This window comes from Chlorocebus sabaeus, chromosome 9 (genome assembly GCF_047675955.1).
Source record: "Chlorocebus sabaeus isolate Y175 chromosome 9, mChlSab1.0.hap1, whole genome shotgun sequence".
Lineage (NCBI taxonomy): Eukaryota > Metazoa > Chordata > Mammalia > Primates > Cercopithecidae > Chlorocebus > Chlorocebus sabaeus.
Genome location: NC_132912.1, coordinates 94303889 through 94321365, shown reverse-complemented (window position 1 = coordinate 94321365; position 17477 = coordinate 94303889). Strand labels below are relative to the sequence as shown.

The 17477-nt window shown below is 45.4% G+C and overlaps 1 long non-coding RNA gene across 1 annotated transcript in view; it reads left to right on the top strand.

Moving 5' to 3' along the window:
* Nucleotides 1–6874: 6874 nt before the first annotated feature.
* Nucleotides 6875–17477, top strand: part of LOC103216249 (uncharacterized) — a 34880-nt gene continuing 24277 nt past the window's right edge. Inside the window, exons 1-2 of the long non-coding RNA XR_005244170.2 lie at nt 6875–7048; nt 9288–9376. This is a non-coding gene — a long non-coding RNA (uncharacterized lncRNA). The remainder of the gene's footprint in view (nt 7049–9287; nt 9377–17477) is intronic.

Genomic DNA, 17477 nt, shown 5'->3' with positions numbered 1-17477 from the left:
AGAGGAGAGCCAGGCTGCAGCCCTCCCCTGCTGGCTGGGAGCCCACCAAGGTGGGCAGTATAATTTACCTTCCCCTCCCAAGTGGTTCCTTATAAGAGACCTTGTGTTTCCTCTGCTAGACGTAGGATTCTGATGTTAGCTCTGGGTCAGTTCTTTGATGATAACATTACCCAGGACACCCTCAAATGGGAGGCTACCTCTTTCACCATTGGTCAGTCCCACTTCCAGTCACTAAAGGAATGTAGGCCTTTTCCTTCTTTAGTCTGTGACCTAAGAACTAAAACATGGTTCCTTGTTCCTCCATCCCCCTTAAACTTGTTTTGCAGTGAATCATCTAAAGCATATGACCCAGGGTTAAATTTTACAACCCTGTGAGGAATTTCAGGGTATATGTGATGTGCAGGAAGGCAATTTGCAGGCATGCTCCAAAATCTAGCTTGGCCCAGCTGTATGCATTGTACTCATTTCCCAGTCTGGCCAGCGAGTTTGCTTAGCCCCAGCTTTTGGTGAAACTGAGTCTTCTGTGGCTGGAACTCAAGTCCAGGTCTTCTGCAGTCACTAAGTGCTATTGGTTCCTTCTCCTGGATTCTGTACTCACTCACTTGGAAATCTGTAATATTTCCTCCACCAAGGCCACCTTAAGCCAGGGGAGTATTTTACTGATATTCAGTATCTCCCCTTCTCACTCAACTTAAAATAGTTATCTTTTCTACAGGCAGGTACCCACTTACTCCCAGACATACTTTTTTCTTTTACGTCTTCACTCAAAGAATTTATGTTTATAAAGCAGTTATATATTAAGATTATTGTTAGTCTCAGCAAAAACAGGAAAGATACACAGTGTTAATTGAACCTGACTACTTCCCAGGTCATATAGTAGTTGCTGGAATTAAATTAATTTTTTGATGAATATATAAGGTTACATATTTTTCAGAAATCCAACCCAATCCTTAGTGTGTATGTCTTAGCTAAGATGCTTTCAGCTTTATCACTTGCAAGTACTTCTGTCTTTTTTGAGATAAGGTCTTTTTCTGTTCCCCAGCCTGGAGCACAGTGGCATAATTATAGCTCACTGCAGCCTCCAGCACCTGGGCTCAAGCAATCCTGCTGCCTGAGCCTCATGAGTAACTGAGACTACAGGCATATGCCACCATGCCTGGCTATTTTCATTTCTTTTTTTTTTTTTTTTTTTTTTTTTTTAGTAGAGACAGTGTCTCACTGTGTTGCCCAGGTTTGTCTTGAACTCCTGGGCTCATGTTATCCTCCCGCCTTGGCCTTCCAAGGTGCTGGGATTACAGGCGTGAGCCACAATGCCCAGCCAACTTTCAAGTACTTCTGTAGGAAGGCAGGAGACCCTTTTTCATAGTCCTTTCAAATGGAAGAGGTGGTAACTGGCTAAGGAGCAGAAAGAGGTAATAGTAATGAAGGCAGAGCTTGTGCTACAATTTGATTAAAGCTTCAACCTTATTTATCATCCACCAGATTAACTGTAAGAGGGCAAGTGGGGTACTGCAGTGCCCTGTGCTGCCTGGCCTTCTAGTGTTCTAGCTGCAGGCCCAGTGCACTGGCAACTGTCACACTGACCAACATAGACCAATATAGAATCCTCTAGCTTGGCAGGCTCTGGAGGCAGAGGCTGTGGCCTTTTAAGCTTTGCATACCCATTGCCTGGACCTGGCACATAATTGGTGCTCAATAAGTATTTGTTCAATGAATGAACAAATCGAGATGTGGACTATATATATAAATGCTATAGGAATTTTAGAAGAGATATTATTGTGGACTTTCTCTAGACCTTGAACCTGAGATCGCTGTGCAATAAATTACTGGGTAGGAAACAACCTACAAAAACCACAACTTAGAGTAGAAGCTGCCAGCATTCCTTTGAGAAGATGGACACAGTGGGTCACCTTGGTTTATGAAAAGTTGTTCAAATGGTGTCTCTTAGTTAAGCAAATATAAGCAGATACCTATTGTTCCGGGAGAAGGATGTAATAGGGACTTATTTTCTTTTGTGGCTTAATAGCAACTGCTTCTCGCCTTGGTTTGCAGCGTGCAGAAGTTGGGTTGACTTGCATAAGAGGCTCAGGATTTTTCTGGGTAGGAAAGTACAGAAGCACAGGCTCCTTTTATGGAGTTTGGAAGTGAGAGGAACGTCACAAGTGTATCCTGGGGTAGCCAGGACCTCGGAATGATTGGCAGAAAATTACTCTAATGTGTTCAGAGTGGGAGTTACTGTGGGGGAAAAGCGTGTCTGGCTTTGTGACTTGGGCTTAACACAAACCCTAATCATGGTTGCAGGAGCCACCAGCATCAAGCTCTGGGCACATGACACAGCATATAGGTGTGATTAGAGGAGCTGAAACCTGCAAACTGGGTCGGGATCTGGGCCAAGGACATAACCACAGGGCAGACAAATATCCTAAGCTAGCAAAGGCAGAGCTTCAACAGCATGAGGCAACAAGAAGCAATGACAGTAATGACCACATTAGATTTTTAAGTTGTTATTTCATCTGACAAAAAGAAGTCCCTGGAATTCTTATATAATTTTGAGAGAACAGAAAGAGGGAAACATAATTCTAATAGGAACATACAGGACCTCCAAAGCGTGAACTGAAAAACAAAGTGTGACTATGTTTGTATCCCAAGCTAGTGAAGTAGGTCACACCAATTACAGGTTGAGAAACAAAGGAACTTTGTCACACAGGAGGCACCAAATGAGCAGAGGGATGGAGATGGAAATGAGTCTGCTGTGTGGTTTGTGGGGTACCCACAGTGAAAAGGGTCAAGTTGGCAGTGGTCAGATATGAGCTTGTGTGGGTAAATGAATGATATGGTTTGGCTGTGTCCCCACCCAAATCTCATCTTGAACTGTAGTTCCCATAATCCCAATGTGTCATAGGAGAGATCCAGTGGGAGGTAATTGAATCATGGGGGCAGTTACCCCCATGCTGTTCTTGTGATAGTGAGTGAGTTTTCATGAGATCTGATGGCTTTATAAGGGGTTTCCCCCTTTTTGCTCTGCACTTCTCCTTGCCGCTGCCATGTGAAGAAGGACGTGTTTGTTTCCTTTTCTGCCATGACTGTAAGTTTCCTGAGGCCCACCCCCTCCATAGCCTGGTAAAACTGTGAGTCAATTAAACTTCTTTTCTTTAAAAATCACCCAGTCTCGGGTATGTCTTTATAGAAGCGTGAGAACAGACTAATACAGTAAATTGGTACCAGGTAGTGGGATGCTACTGTTAAGATACCTGAAAATGTGAAAGTGACTTTGGAACTGTGTAACACGCAGAGGCTGAAACAGTTTGGAGGGCTCAGAAGAAGACAGGAAAATATGGGAAAGTTTGGAACTTCCTAGAGACTTGAAGGGACTCAGAAAACAAGAAGATGTGATAAAGTTTGGAACTTCTTAGAGATTCGTTGAATGGCTTTGACCAAAATGCTAATAGTGATATGGACACTAAACTCCAGGCTGAGGTGGTCTCAGATGGAGATGAAAAATTTGTTGGAAACTGGAGTAAAGGTCATTCTTGCTATGCAAAGAGACTGGTGGAATTTTGCCCCTGTCCTAAAGATCTTTGGGAACTTGAGAGAGATGACTTAGGGTTCTGGCAGAAGAAATTTCTAAGGAGCAAAGCATTCAAGAGGTGATAGAGCATAAAAGTGGAGAATTTGCAGCCCAATGATGCAGTAGAAAAGAAAAAACCCATTTTCTGGGGAGAAATTCAACCTGGCTATAGAAATTTTGCATAAATAATGAGGAGCCAAATGTTAATCACCAAGACAATGGAGAAAATATCTCTAGAGCATGTCAGAGATCCTCACGGCAGCCCCTCCCATCACAGGCCTGGAGGAAAAAATGGTTTCTTGGGCTGGACCCAGGGCCTTGCTGCTTTGTGCAGTCTTGGGACTTGGTGCCCTGTCCCAGTGTGGCTAAAAGGGGCCAACATACAGCTGAGACCATTGCTCCAGAGGGTGCAAACCCCAAGCCTTGGCATCTTCCACATTGTGTTGGGCCTGTGGGTGCACAGAAGTCAAGTATTGAGGTTTGGGAACCTCTGCCTAGATTTCAGAGGATGTATGGAAACACCTGGATGTCCAGGCAGAGGCGTGCTCCAGGGCTCGAGCCCTAATGGAGAACCTCTGCTAGGGCAGTGCAGAAGGGAAATGTGGAATCAGAGCACCCACACAGAGTCCCCACTGGGGCACTGCCTGTTGAAGCTGTGAGAAGAGGACCACTGTCCTCCAGACCCCAGAATGGTATAGATCCACTAACAGCTTGCATTGTGTGCCCGGAAAAGCTGCAGACACTCAATGCCAGCCATGAAAGCAGCCGGGAGGTGGGGCTGTACCCTGCAAAGCCACAGGAGTGGAGCTGCCCAAGGCCATGGGAACCCACCTCTTGCATCTCATGTGATCTGGATGTGAGACAGGGAGTCAAAGGAGATCATTTTGGACTTTAGGATTTGATGGCCCCATTGGATTTTGGATTTGCATAGGGCTTGTAGCCCCTTCATTTTGGCCAATTTCTCCCATTTGGAATGGGTGTATTTACCCAATGCCTGTACCCCCATTGTATCTAGGAAGTAACTAACTTGCTTTTGATTTTGCAGACTTATAGGCAGAAGGGATTTGCCTTGTTTCAGATGAGTCTTTGGACTTAGACTTTTGAGTTAATGCTGGAATGACTTAAGAATTTGTGGGACTGTTGGGAAGGCATAATTGTGTTTTGAAATGTGAGGATATGAGATTTGGGAGAGGCCAGGGAAGGACTGATATGGTTTGGGTGTGTCCCCACTCAAATCTCATCTTGAACTGTAGTTCCCATAATCCCCACATGTGGTGGGAGGGACCTGGTGGGAGGTAGTTGAATCATGGGGGCAGTTACCTCCATGCTGTTCTCATGATAGTGAGTGAGTTCTCATGAGAGTTGATGGTTTTATAAGGGGTTTTCCCCCACTTCGCTCTGCACTTCTCCTTGTTGCAGTCATGTGGAGGAGGACGTGTTTGCTTCCTTTTCCATCATGGTTGTAAGTTTCCTGAGGCCCACCCCCTACCCAACCCTGCAGAACTGTGAGTCAATTAAACCCCTTTCCTTTATAAATTACCCAGTTGGTGGCAGACCAGAAATGTGGGCATTATTATGGCTTTTGGAGCATGTAAGCCCAAGCAGTAATTCTTTTTTTTTTTTTTTTTTTTGGGAGACGGAGTCTCGCTCTGTCCCCCAGGCTGGAGTGCAGTGGTGCAATCTCGGCTCACTGCAAGCTCCGCCTCCCGGGTTCACGCCATTCTCCTGCCTCAGCCTCCTGAGTAGCTGGGACTACAGGTGCCCGCCGCCGCGGCCGGCCAACTTTTTGTATTTTTAGTAGAGACGGGGTTTCACCATGGTCTCGATCTCCTGACCTTGTGATCCGCCTGCCTCGGCCTCCCAAAGTGCTGGGATTACAGTTGTGAGCCACCGCGCCCGGCCCAAGCAATTCTGATGATGCCTTGAAGAATGAGTGGCAGGGGTAGGGGTCTGGAGGCAGGGAGGCCAGCTGAAAGATTGGGTCCAGGGGATGGCTGCCTGATGCCTCGAGGGCATGGATTGAGTTTTCATCATCCCCAGTCCCCAGTGGAGTGTCTGATGCATAGTAAGTGCTCATGAAAGACTTGTTGAATTGAATTACAAGAATGCTGTCACCTAGTGGGAAGCAATCTCTAGGTGCGAAATGGAGCTCCTGGTTTCAGAAACTGGGATACCCGGATTCCAAGTTCTGGCCTTTCTTGTCTATGTGATGTGCAACTTATTTCACCTTGTTGGAATTTCAGTTTCTTTAGGTATGAATATCATTCAGCCATTCATTCACCAAGCACTTGCTGATCATAACCAAGAACCACATATTGTGCTAAATTTGGGAGAGTCAAAGAGGAACAATATGATATCCCTGTCTTTGAAGACTTTGTGATTTAGTTGGAGAGATGTATGTACAAGAAAATCATTTATGGCCGGGTGCGGTGGCTGAAGCCTGTAATCCCAACACTTTGGGAGGCTGAGACGGGCGGATCACGAGGTCAGGAGATCGAGATCATCCTGGCTAAGACGGTGAAACCCCGTCTCTACTAAAAAAAATACAAAAAAGTAGACGGGCGAGGTGGCGGGCGCCTGTAGACCCAGCTACTCGGGAGGCTGAGGCAGGAGAGTGGCGTAAACCCGGGAGGCGGAGCTTGCAGTGAGCTGAGATCTGGTCACTGCACTCCAGCCTGGGCCACAGAGCGAAACTCCGTCTCAAAAAAAAAAAAAAAGAAAAGAAAATCATTTATTACTGCATAGAGTGTGTTTTCATTGAGGGATGCACAAAGTGCAATGGGATTGCAGAATGATCCCTAACATGTATTCAGCACTTACCATGTGTTAGGAACTGTTCAAAGTTCATGCAGGTATTTAATCCTCATAATAACCAATGAGGTAGTTATTTCTATGATCTCTATTTTCTGGAAAGGAAACTGAGGCACAGAGCTTAAATAACTTTCCCATATATCTACATTTGATAGATGGGAAAGGGGCAACTAGCAGAGAGACTAGTACATGTAAAAGCGCAAGAGTCTGAAATAACATTTTGTTTGCTAGAACAGTACATGAGACTAGAAAAGAGTACAGAACCAAAGCATAATGGGCTTTGAATGCTGTATTAGAAAATTTGGACTCTACCTAAGAAAGCTTTCCAGCATTTTTCAAAGTGTTTGGAGGAACCTGAGTTCTGAGAAACCTTAATATAGTTGTGTATTAGTCAGAGAAACAGACTACTGGCTCTGTTCTTCAGAGAACAGAAACAGAATCAATAAGTTATGTTTTTATGTACTAACTTGTTTACTCATCTTAAAGAATTATAGGTTGAAAAAGTCCAAGATTTGCAGTCTGCAAGTTAGAGACCCAGGAGAGCCAATGTCCAGTTGCAGTGTGAATTCAAAGGCCTGAGAACCGTGAGAGCTGATGGTATAAGTTCCAGTCCAAAAGCCAGCAGGCTTGAAACCCAAGAAGAGCTGATGTTTCGGTACAAGACTGAAGGTTAGAAAAGATCAATATCTCAGCTCCAGCAGTCAAGTGGGAAGAATCCCTTTTACTCAACCTTTTTGATCTATTCAGGCCTTTAATTGATTGGATGAGGCCCACCCATATTAGGGAGGGCAGTCTGCTTCACTCAGCCCACCACTTCAAACATCAACACTTCAAATATCAACCTCATCCAGAAATACTTTCACAGACACACCCAGAATAACATTTGACCAAATGTCTGGGCACCCTGTGGCCCAGTCAGGTTGGCACATAAAATTAACTACCACAAGGTGTTAGGTGTAAAAAGGTGTCTACAGTTGCAGTGAACAATGCTGGCTGCTTACCATTCTCCTCTTTGCCTTCCTAACGGAGCTCTAGTTTTGTTCAGGAGTCTGTTCCTCCTCCATGCAGCTTTATGGTTAGGGAAGCTGGCCCACCTCCAGCTTGAGAGGGATTGGTCAAAGGAAAAATTTCATTTGTTTTTTTGCTCAGTGATTGGTTCAGGAGTGGATGTGTGACCAGATTCTGGCCAATGAGACTTGAGTGTATACCAGGGAGCTTGTGGGAAACTTCTCTCCTAAGAGAGGCAACGTGAAGAAATGATCCTTCTTTTTCCTCTGTCAGGCCTGAGTGTGATGCTGTAACTGTCATCCTACTACTGGCCTGAAGATGAAGCTGACACTGAGGGTGCTAGAGTAGAAAAATGTGGACACAAATCTCCCAAGCTTGTCCTACGTCTCTGAACATCTGGTTTGTGAAGCGTGACAAACAGTCCTTATTGTTTATCCCAGTTTTGAGTCAGGGTTTCTGTCACTTGTAGCTGTATCCTACATGATATGATCATAAAATAAGATTGGAGGCTTGGCTTAAGCAAAAATAATGAGGCTTTTAAAATTCCAGGGTTTCTCACTCAGTGCACAGCATTTAGTATGCAGGTGTACTTTGCAAATATCCAAAGTTGGATATAACACACAGCATTTCCTAAACAGGTGTGACCCTGGAAACCTTTGTAGAGAAGAATCCACGGTACTGATGTCCCACAGAAATACTCCCATAGGCAATGGGAAGACTTGGGAATCCTCAAAGTAGGCGGATGATAACATTACATGCTCAATAAAATCCCACCTTCTCCTCTCTAGCTGTGTGAAGTATCATGTCTCTGATGATCATAAAATGTAAGGGAACTCAGAAGTACCTCCCCAGAAAAAGATTGCAAGCCCTTACTTACTAGACTGATTTCTTAGTCCCCTTCCAGTTCTCAAACGCTGCAGGGCTTGCATAATTTGGTACATTCACCTCCGAGCATTGAACAAAGTTTCCCTTCCTTTTCTTAGTTACTTGCCAACATCTGTGAATGAAGTTGGTGAGATATACATATATATATATATATATATATTTTCAACCAGTTATTTTCTGGATTGAATTATTTAAAATAACCCACTAAATGAATCCCTGTTCAGTAGGTCTTTGACTTAAATGCACTCAGGCACTGACTGCATTTTTTATTTCTCTGGCTTTTTTTTTTTTTTTCAGTCAAACAGCCCTAGGGAAATGGCTTGAGGCTACAAAGGGCAGTTTTTAGAATGTTTTCTCTGCAGTTAGTGACAGGGTAGACAAATAGCATAAAATAGAAGACTATACTCCATTCCAGATGGGAAACATTGCTTCTGTTGCTTTTCTTGATTTATGTTAAATTCATCATGGTTTCAAACTGAAACCACTTTGGCCCCTAAAAGCAACAGGGAAAAAAAAAAAAAAAAGAAGAGGAAAAAAAAGTGACACATCTCTATGTTAAATAATTGGATCCTTTAGAGATATAAACTGCAAATCTAGGCAGGTCAATTATCCTTTCTTCTTCTCCATACAATGAGAGTACTGGTAATTCTTTCCCAGGATGGCACCACAGTTGTGTGAACTAAGAGGACTTAGCAAACAGTAGAGCTCTTGTGTGATGAGGCGGATACACGGCTGCTGTTTTCTGTCCTCATGTTGTACTGCGGTAAAGTCACCTTTGAGAACAACCTTGGCTCCAGTATGAGGGTGACTTATTGTGAACTGGAAGCCATGAAAGAAACACTTTCTCTATCACAGTCTCTCCTTTGTTAGAAGAAAAACCCCATTCCTACCCCAAAGCCCAAACCTCAAAGATCTTCCTTAGGTCTCCCTTTAATTCTTTAGAGTCCCATGCTGTTCAGCTTGGGTCTCACATTGACCCAGGGTTGTGCAACTCAGAAGTCCCTCAATTCTTTAGCAGGTGACTGAGGCCAAACCAGTATGAGAGCTCCTTTGAAAAACCCAGCGAGGGCCAGGAAGGCCAGACAAGTGGACTTTCATTGCAGGGTAAGTATTGAATGTTTCTTCTGACCAGGTAATTATCGGTTATAGGACAAAGAGGAAGCCCGATTTATCAACAAAGTGAAATTAAAAATTAACATGCTCCTGTTTGCTTGATTGTAATCTTTGAATCAGTCAATATCTACAGGCTGTGCCAGTAACCTGATTTCAGGGCAGCCACAGAGTCTGCTCAGAGACCAGCCCAGTTAAACAGTTAAGGCTGAGATCAGTTGGGGAAGACTGGAAATTAAATATGTTTAGGCAATGAATACTCACAAAGTGCTTAGGGATTTCTCGCTGGGGGCTGGTATTGGTGGTGCAGGTGTGCTGGGTTTGAGAGGACGCAGAGTCCCAGTCTTTCTGGATGATGTTTAATCCAGCTATCCATCCCAATAAAGGCAGGGGCAGTAGGCAACACATTTTTCTTTTCTCTTCTCTTTTCTTCCATTTTCTCTTTCCCTGGCCTACCACAGCAGACAATATGGCAGGTGGAAGAGTGTGGGAGCTGGTTAGAATTAAGAGCGATGGACTTGTAAGAGATTGAGGTGCAACCAGTTAGAACCTGGGGATTTGTTGGCACTCCGTACCTTCATTTTTGGGGGCCGAAGTAGATATTTAGTTATAATAAGTTTATTGAAAATATATCTGTGAGCATCGTTCCTAGCACATCATAGGTATTTAATAAATATCTGGAGAATGAAATAAAGATTGAATAATTGAACGAGGCTCACACAAGACTGGAAATCAGAGAACAGGAATATTAATTTACATTTAACTAATTATAAACAGTTGTTGACACCTATATGTATGTATTACTATCTCCTCTTTCTTGCCCTTGTTTACTTGTTTTCAACTTCACTTTCACTCTGTGGATGTATATAGAGTGCTCCTCAACAGGCGTGGGACACAGGGGAGTAGGAGGGAGTGGCAGGATATAATTTTGTCTGCTGGGGGACATTAATCAATGTCTTAAAGTATTTTTGGCTTTCACAACTGGGGGAGTGCTACTGGCATTTGGTAGGCAGAGGCCAGATATACTGCCAGTCATCCTACAACAGAGAATTATCTGGTTCAAAATGTCAACAGTGCAAGACTGGGAAACACTGACTAGTACAGGAACATGTCACCAAACTGTTAATGACGATTACTTATGGGGAAGCCTGTAGAATAGCATTTTGGAAAACTTTACACTTACTAAGTTTAATCGTTTATACCTATTTGGGGGATTTTTTTAAAACAACATGAGGGTGTCACATTTGTAATCAGAATCAATGAGAGAGGCATTGAAATATTTACTGGACATTTAGTATATCTCAGGTGTGATCTAGATCCTGGGGATACAGCAGTGAGTAAGTAGTAGATGCTGCACTAAGGGACCCAGTTCAACAGGAAAGATCAGACAAGTACTCAGCAAGACAGGAAGTGCCCAGGGCCTGCTGAAATAGTACTTTTTTTTTTTTTTTTTTTAATTACGAAGAAAAAGTGCTTGGTGTTCCCAGGTGTAGTTACTGAGCAGCATGGTTCCAAAGGACAGCTAAAGCACTTCCTGCCTTAGAAGGAGGGGAGGCTTTGCCAGGCCTAGGAAACCCGCATCTGGATCTGGCCTCCAGGGTAGCCTCCTGTCTGCCTCTCTGGTCAGGCTCAGCTTCTCCAGTTCCCCTCGCCCTGAGGGTGCAGGGGGCAGGGTCCCACGGGAGCATCGGTGTGAGAGGGAGCTCCCAGCACTGAGGGAGAAGCAGGACTCACTGACCGAACCCTGTGTTTGTGCTGGAAGGGCCTTAGGAACATCACTGCAAACACGCTCATCTTATGGAAGAGGAAAGGAGGTTCAGAGAGGGAAAGGCTTGCCTGAGGTCACACAGTGAGTTAATGTCAGGGTGGGGCTGGCATGCAGGTTGCTGATGCCTCAGCTTGGGGGTCTGCTGCTGTTCTAGGACACCCCTTGCTTCTTACTGGGCTGACCAATTTCCTGCCTTCCCTTCCTTACCACAACAGCCTCCAAGCATGTCTGCCTGGCCCCGAGCTTGGTCTGTGTTCCCAGGTGATAGTTTTTACCCCTGAGGGTCTGAGTCGGGGGTGGGGATATGACAAGAGCAGCCCACTCAGAAGCACAGCCTGGGCCAAGTGCACTATCTTAACCCTCCTCTGGGGGTCAAGCCAGTGTGGTCTGGAAGGCGGGGTGCGAGGGGTAACCACACGGCAGTAACCTCAAGTTTTGCAGGTTAGGGCTAGGGGTGGAGGCAGTGCCAGTATCAATAGCCTTGGGGATGATGTGGTGTGGGATGCGGTGGGGTGTGTGCACATGTATACAATGTGTCTTTGTTAGCATAAGTAGATGTGCTTATGTGCTTGGCTATTAGGAAGAGTTAGACCCATATGTACCGAGCTGAAGGAGTGCCCCAGATATAGTGTTAAAGAAGCAAATTGCTGAAAAACAAATTTAGTAATAATCCTATTTTTAGATCTAACATTTTTTGATGAATGTTTATATATGTTTGCATCAGTACAGAGAAAGATACAGAAGGATATGCTGCAAACTGCTAACACTGATTACGTTAAGACAGGGCCCCCAACCCCTGGACCGTGGACCAGTACTGGTCCTGGCCTGTTAGAAACTGGACCACACAGCAGGAGGTAAGCAGCAGGCCAGTGAGTGTTACTGCCTGAGCCCCGCCTCCTGTCCAATCAGCAGCAGCATTAGATTCTCACAGGAGTGTGAACCCTATTGTGAACTGCACATGCAGTTGAATAAAAAAGAAAGTGTGTAATTATGTGTGCACATGACTATGTTGATGTGTGTACACACGTCCATACGTGACTTTGTGTTTATGTGTGTTGCATATTTGTATGTACGGGGGAGGGAGTCTCAAAAGAGAGCAGAACTTTTGGCACAAATTCCAGACAGTGGTCACATCATCCAACCTTTGCACTTTGGAAAGAAATCTCAAGGGTGTACACCTACTTGAAAGTTTTGACATAAAGATCACCTGCCTTGCAGGTGTGGGCTGCTCTGGGGCTCCTGGCTTAACCAAATGGCCTTGGATAAATTACAAGTGAGAGAGGCTGCTTCCTTGCAGCCAAGACCACTGGTGGTTTAGAGCCTTCTCCAGGAAAATCTGCAGCCCCTTGCACAGTGTTCGTGCAGTGCTTCCAGTGTGTGGAGCGCTGTGTGCAGTAGGAAATGGTTCTTCTGGGAGGCCAGCTGCACAAAGGATGGGGCTTAGAAATCTCAGCCTGGGCTGGGTGCAGTGGCTCACACCTGTAATCCCAGCACTTTGGGCGGCTGAGGCGGGCAGATCATGAGGCCAGGAGTTTGAGACCAGCCTGGCCAATATAGTGAAACCCCATTTCTACTAAAAATACGGAAAATTAGCTGGGCGTGGTGGTGGGCGCCTGTAATCCCAGCTACTTGGGAGGCTGAGGCACAAGAATCACTTGAACCCTGGAGGTGGAGGTTGCAGTGAGCCGAGATTGTGCTGTCGCACTCCAGCCCGGGCGACAGTTCAAGACTCTGTCTCAAAAACAAACAAACAAACAAACAAACAAACAAAAAAAGAAATCTCAGCCTGTGCTGGTCAGTTACATTCTACAGGCAGAACCAGTTTCCTCCCCCTGCCCCATTATTCCTGAGATCTAGATTTTTTTCAGGTACCAGGATTTATTAATTTACTTGACCATGGCTCAGCCAACTGGTTAAGGCTGGTTTCTGTGCTGATCTGGGCTTTCTAATTCCCATTTACAGCTGTAAGAGTCCATTGAGACCAATGTGGGGGGCGGTTAGAATGACTTTTTCCTAATGTCACGTGAGTTCCTGTGTGTGTGGATGTGTGTGCACACACACATGCACACACATGTGAGAAGAGACAGCCCTGCTCCCTTGAGGAGACACAGGAGGGCGGACAGAGGGTTGTGCGCCCTGTACCTGGCCACAGGCCTGAGCATACATGCTTTCTTAGCAATAGAAGTTGATTGTGCTAGCAGGCTGATGCTCTTCCTTCCCTAAATGTCACTTCGTCCCCTCTCTCCACAAGCTGGTTAGCAGCAGCTTGGGGGTTTGGAGAGCAAGAGGAGCTCCCTATGTGCTCTGAACCCTTCTTTTTGGACAGGTTTCTGGGGACGCAGCGGGAGCCAGGCTGGTGGGAGCAGCAGGCCAAAGTGTTTTAGAATCTTCCAGAACCCAGCAAAAGGGTGGATCTGTCCTCCAAGCATTGGGGTGGGGTTGGGGGGGCAGTGGGAAGAAACTGTGGCTGCTTTTCCTGCAGAAGCCAGAAAGTTCGAATAGGAGGAGGAGGGGTAGAAGGAGAGAGGGAAAGAGAAAGCGGGGGGTCAGGCGCTAGGGAAGGAGAAGGAAAAATGGGGAGGAGAAACAGATACTCCTTTATGGAGATTTCCAAAAGGCCTGGGAGGGACCTTGCCAAGCCACTTCCTAACCATCTTGGGGTGTCAGTGTGAGGCTTAATGGGAACGAGGAGCATGTGTATATGTCCTCAGCCTGCACAAGGGGAAATTCTGGTCTCTGAGGAAGAAAGCCCTGGAGCCAAGCCTCTTGGCCTCTGTGTCCACTCTCTGCATTTACTCTTGGGGCTCTGCTGTTCCTACCTTCATTTATGTTTCCCCAATCTGTCCATCTTTGTTCTCGCTGACTCTCCTCTCTCGCCTCCAACCACTTTGAAACTCAGGCTTCTGTTTCAGGGATGGGGGCCCCTGGAGATTCTCCTTGTCTCTAGCTCCCCCTGCCCACCTCAGCGGGACCAAGGCCACACTACTGCCCAAGAGCCTGCGTCAGCTGCCAGTAGATGGCAGGCCTCATCAAATTCAAACTCCTCACTCTGCCCTTCATCTGTTCTCAAGATCTTCTCTCCCTGGTCTTGTCCTATTCTCTGACCAGGCTTCCCTCTGAGTCTCCCTGGTGAGCCCTGAACATTCAGAGTTCATCTCTGCCTCTCTGCCTTGCTTTGCCGCCCAGGACAGTTCCCACTCCCCAGCATTAGTCTAAAGTCAACTCATCTTCAAGTCCTGTCCCCAGGAAACCTCCCTGGTCACTTCAGTCTGACTACATCATTCCTTAGTTCCCACTACATGTTCAGTTCAGAGCACCCACAGTTTTGCTTCTCATTGTTTTTGGTCTAGCTATATGTAGGCTCTACAGGGGCATGAACCGTGCCTTTCACTTTCTTCCATCTCTGTCTCAGCCCCAGAACCCAGAAATGTGATTACTGATTGATAAAAAATGGGCAAATTGTAGTCAAAGAGATTCAGGGTAGGGAAAGGCCAGATATTCCCCCAAGGTCTTTTTGAGCAAAATGGCATTCTCTGGGGCTATTTTACATGTTTGGCCATGCTGTGTTTTGCCAATACTATGGCAAACACTTGGGTGTTCAGTTGCATGGAGCCATTTGCATTTTCCCTTTTCACATACAGGCAGATGATTATTCAGGATGGGAAAACATCAGCATGGAAATGGATTTGGGGCTCAGCTCTCCTGCTCATTTTCTGATGTAAGAACAAATCACTTGAGGCTGGGCACCATGGCTCATGCCTGTAATCCCAGCACTTTGGGAGGCAAAAGCAGGTGGATCACTGAGGTCAGGAGTTTGAGACCAGACTGGGCAACATGGTGAAAGGCATGCGCCATGATTCCTGGCTAATTTTTTTATTTTTAGTAGAGACAGGGTTTCACCATGTTGCCCAGTATATACTAGTATATACTAACATTCCAGACCTCCAGAAAAAACAAGCAGGTGTTCAGCACATACCACATTGTTTGCACCGTTTCAGCACAGTGAACCATGCTTATCAGTTCGGACAATGGTTGGACCCCTCCAAAAATCCAAGTTCCCAGATGCCAACCAAGGGCCAACCTTGTAAGCAGGCCTTCCTCAGAATAGCTGTCTTAGGCCTATTATGTTAATTCTTTTCTGCATACCATCAATGCTTTTTTTTTTTTTTTTTTTTTTGAGACAGAGTCTTGCTCTGTCACCCAGCCTGGAGTTCAGTGGCATGATCTTGGCTCACTGCAACTTCCACCTCCTAGGTTCAACCGATTCTTGTGCTTCAGCCTCTTAAGTAGCTGGGATTACAGGTGTGCGCCACCATGCCTGTCTCATTTTTGTATTTTTTGTAGAGATGGGGTTTCGCCATGTAGGCCAGGCTGGTCTTGAACTCCTGGCCTCAAGTGAATCACCCACCTTGGCCTCCCAAAGTCGGATTACAGGTGTAATCCCAGCACCCGGCGTGCATACAATCAATTTTATGTCTGACACTTGCTTACTCAGCCTCCCTTGCAGCTATGAGTGGCTGCATGACTCAACCGTAGCCAATAAATTCCAAGGGGAAAGTGTTGTGATAATATCTGGAATCCTGGCTGCCATCTTATGACAAGTGCAAGGACAAAACCTCAATATATCAAAGGCAGCATATGGTAAGGTGAAAAGAAATGAGGTCTTTGGTAATATCTTTAAGTCAATGCACCATTCCAGGAACAAAATATTGTCACACTTTTTTGTTGTTGTTATGTGAGATAATTAAATGTATTTATTGCTTGAGTAATTTTGAGTGGGGTTAAGTTGAATGCAGGTCAGATGCACTCCTGACATGATGTGTTCCTCTCTGTTATGGGCTGCCTTGTGGCCCCTTCCCCCAAAATTGGTATGTTGAAGCCCTAACTTCCAGTATCTCTGAATGTGACTGTATTTGGAGATCAGGCCTTTAAAGTGGTGATTAAGTTAAAATGAGGCTGTTGGGGTAGGGCTCTACTCCAGTCTGACTACTGTCCTTATAAGGAAAGAAAATTGGGACCCACACATGTGCATTCTCAGAGCAAAGACCCTGTGAGGGCACAGCAAGAAGGAGGCCATCTACAAGCCAGGGCAAGAGACTCATTAAAAACCAAACCTGCCAACACCTTCATCTTAGACTTCTCACCTCCAGAACTGTAAGAAAATCAACTTCTGTTGTTTAAGACACCCAGTTTGTGGCATTTTATTTTGTCAGTTCTAGCAACCTAATGTGCTCTCCATGTGTAGCTATGGAAAGGGCAAACATAGCAAATTATAACTGACAAAAGTGGAAACATAGATGAAATGGTCAGATCTGGTGGTCACATATGACACCCAGGCAAGAAAAGGATCCAGGTGGGGGAACCAAGAGAATGGACTGGCCAAATGCCCCCAGAGGGGAGCCGGCTGCACCCACTCAATCTCTCATCTTCCAGAGGCTAAAGCTTCTACACAACTGTACTAATTATGATGAGATAGTAAAGAGACAGCAGGTTCAGGGGTGTCCAGTCTTTCGGTTGCCCTGAGTCACATTGGAAAAAGAAGAATTGTCTTGGGCCACACATAAAATGCACTAACTAATGATAGCTAATGAACTAAAAAAATATATTGCCAAAAAGATCTCATAATGTTTTCAGAAAGTTTACATTCAAAGCCATCCCAGGCTGCATGCAGCCTGCAGGCTGTGGACTGGACAAGCTTGAGGTAAATGGTAAATGGAGATAGGATATCTGGTGACCACAGTTAATGCACAAAAGAGAGGAGGGGGAGGCCCTAGCGAAGGGACAAAGGCAGAGAGAAGAAAAAGTCTGTATTCTTGGAAATGTTGATAAACCAGATTCCTCTTGGTGTCACTGGGGTTTGGACAAGCCACGGCAGGTTATGTGCTTTCTGTGGAGGCATGGTTGTAAGGCGAGAATCAAGGGAAAGCAGTTACTGCTGTGTGGCTTCTGACTCATTACTAGGGAAGATGGCCAATTTCATGTGGGCTGCCTTGGATATGTCCTTCTGGTCAGACCTGAGTTGGTCCTACTAATTTGGGGCTTTTTGAAGGACACTATGTGGTCCCACATATTGGCTAAGGTGTGAGTGATGCAGAGTAGCCGCAAAACCAACTCAGATTAATTGAAGCAAAAAAGAGGAATTTACTGTCTTATGTAACTAGCAAGTTACTGGATCAAGGGGCTCATCCAGGTTGGTTTTCTTCCTCTTCCTCTCTGCTTGTCTTGCCTCTCTATGGCTTCATTCCTTTGACTGGCTCTGCCTCCGTGACTGTCAAGAAAGCTGCTGGTACTCCTGCCAAAAGTGTGTAAATGGAATCTAACCATGAG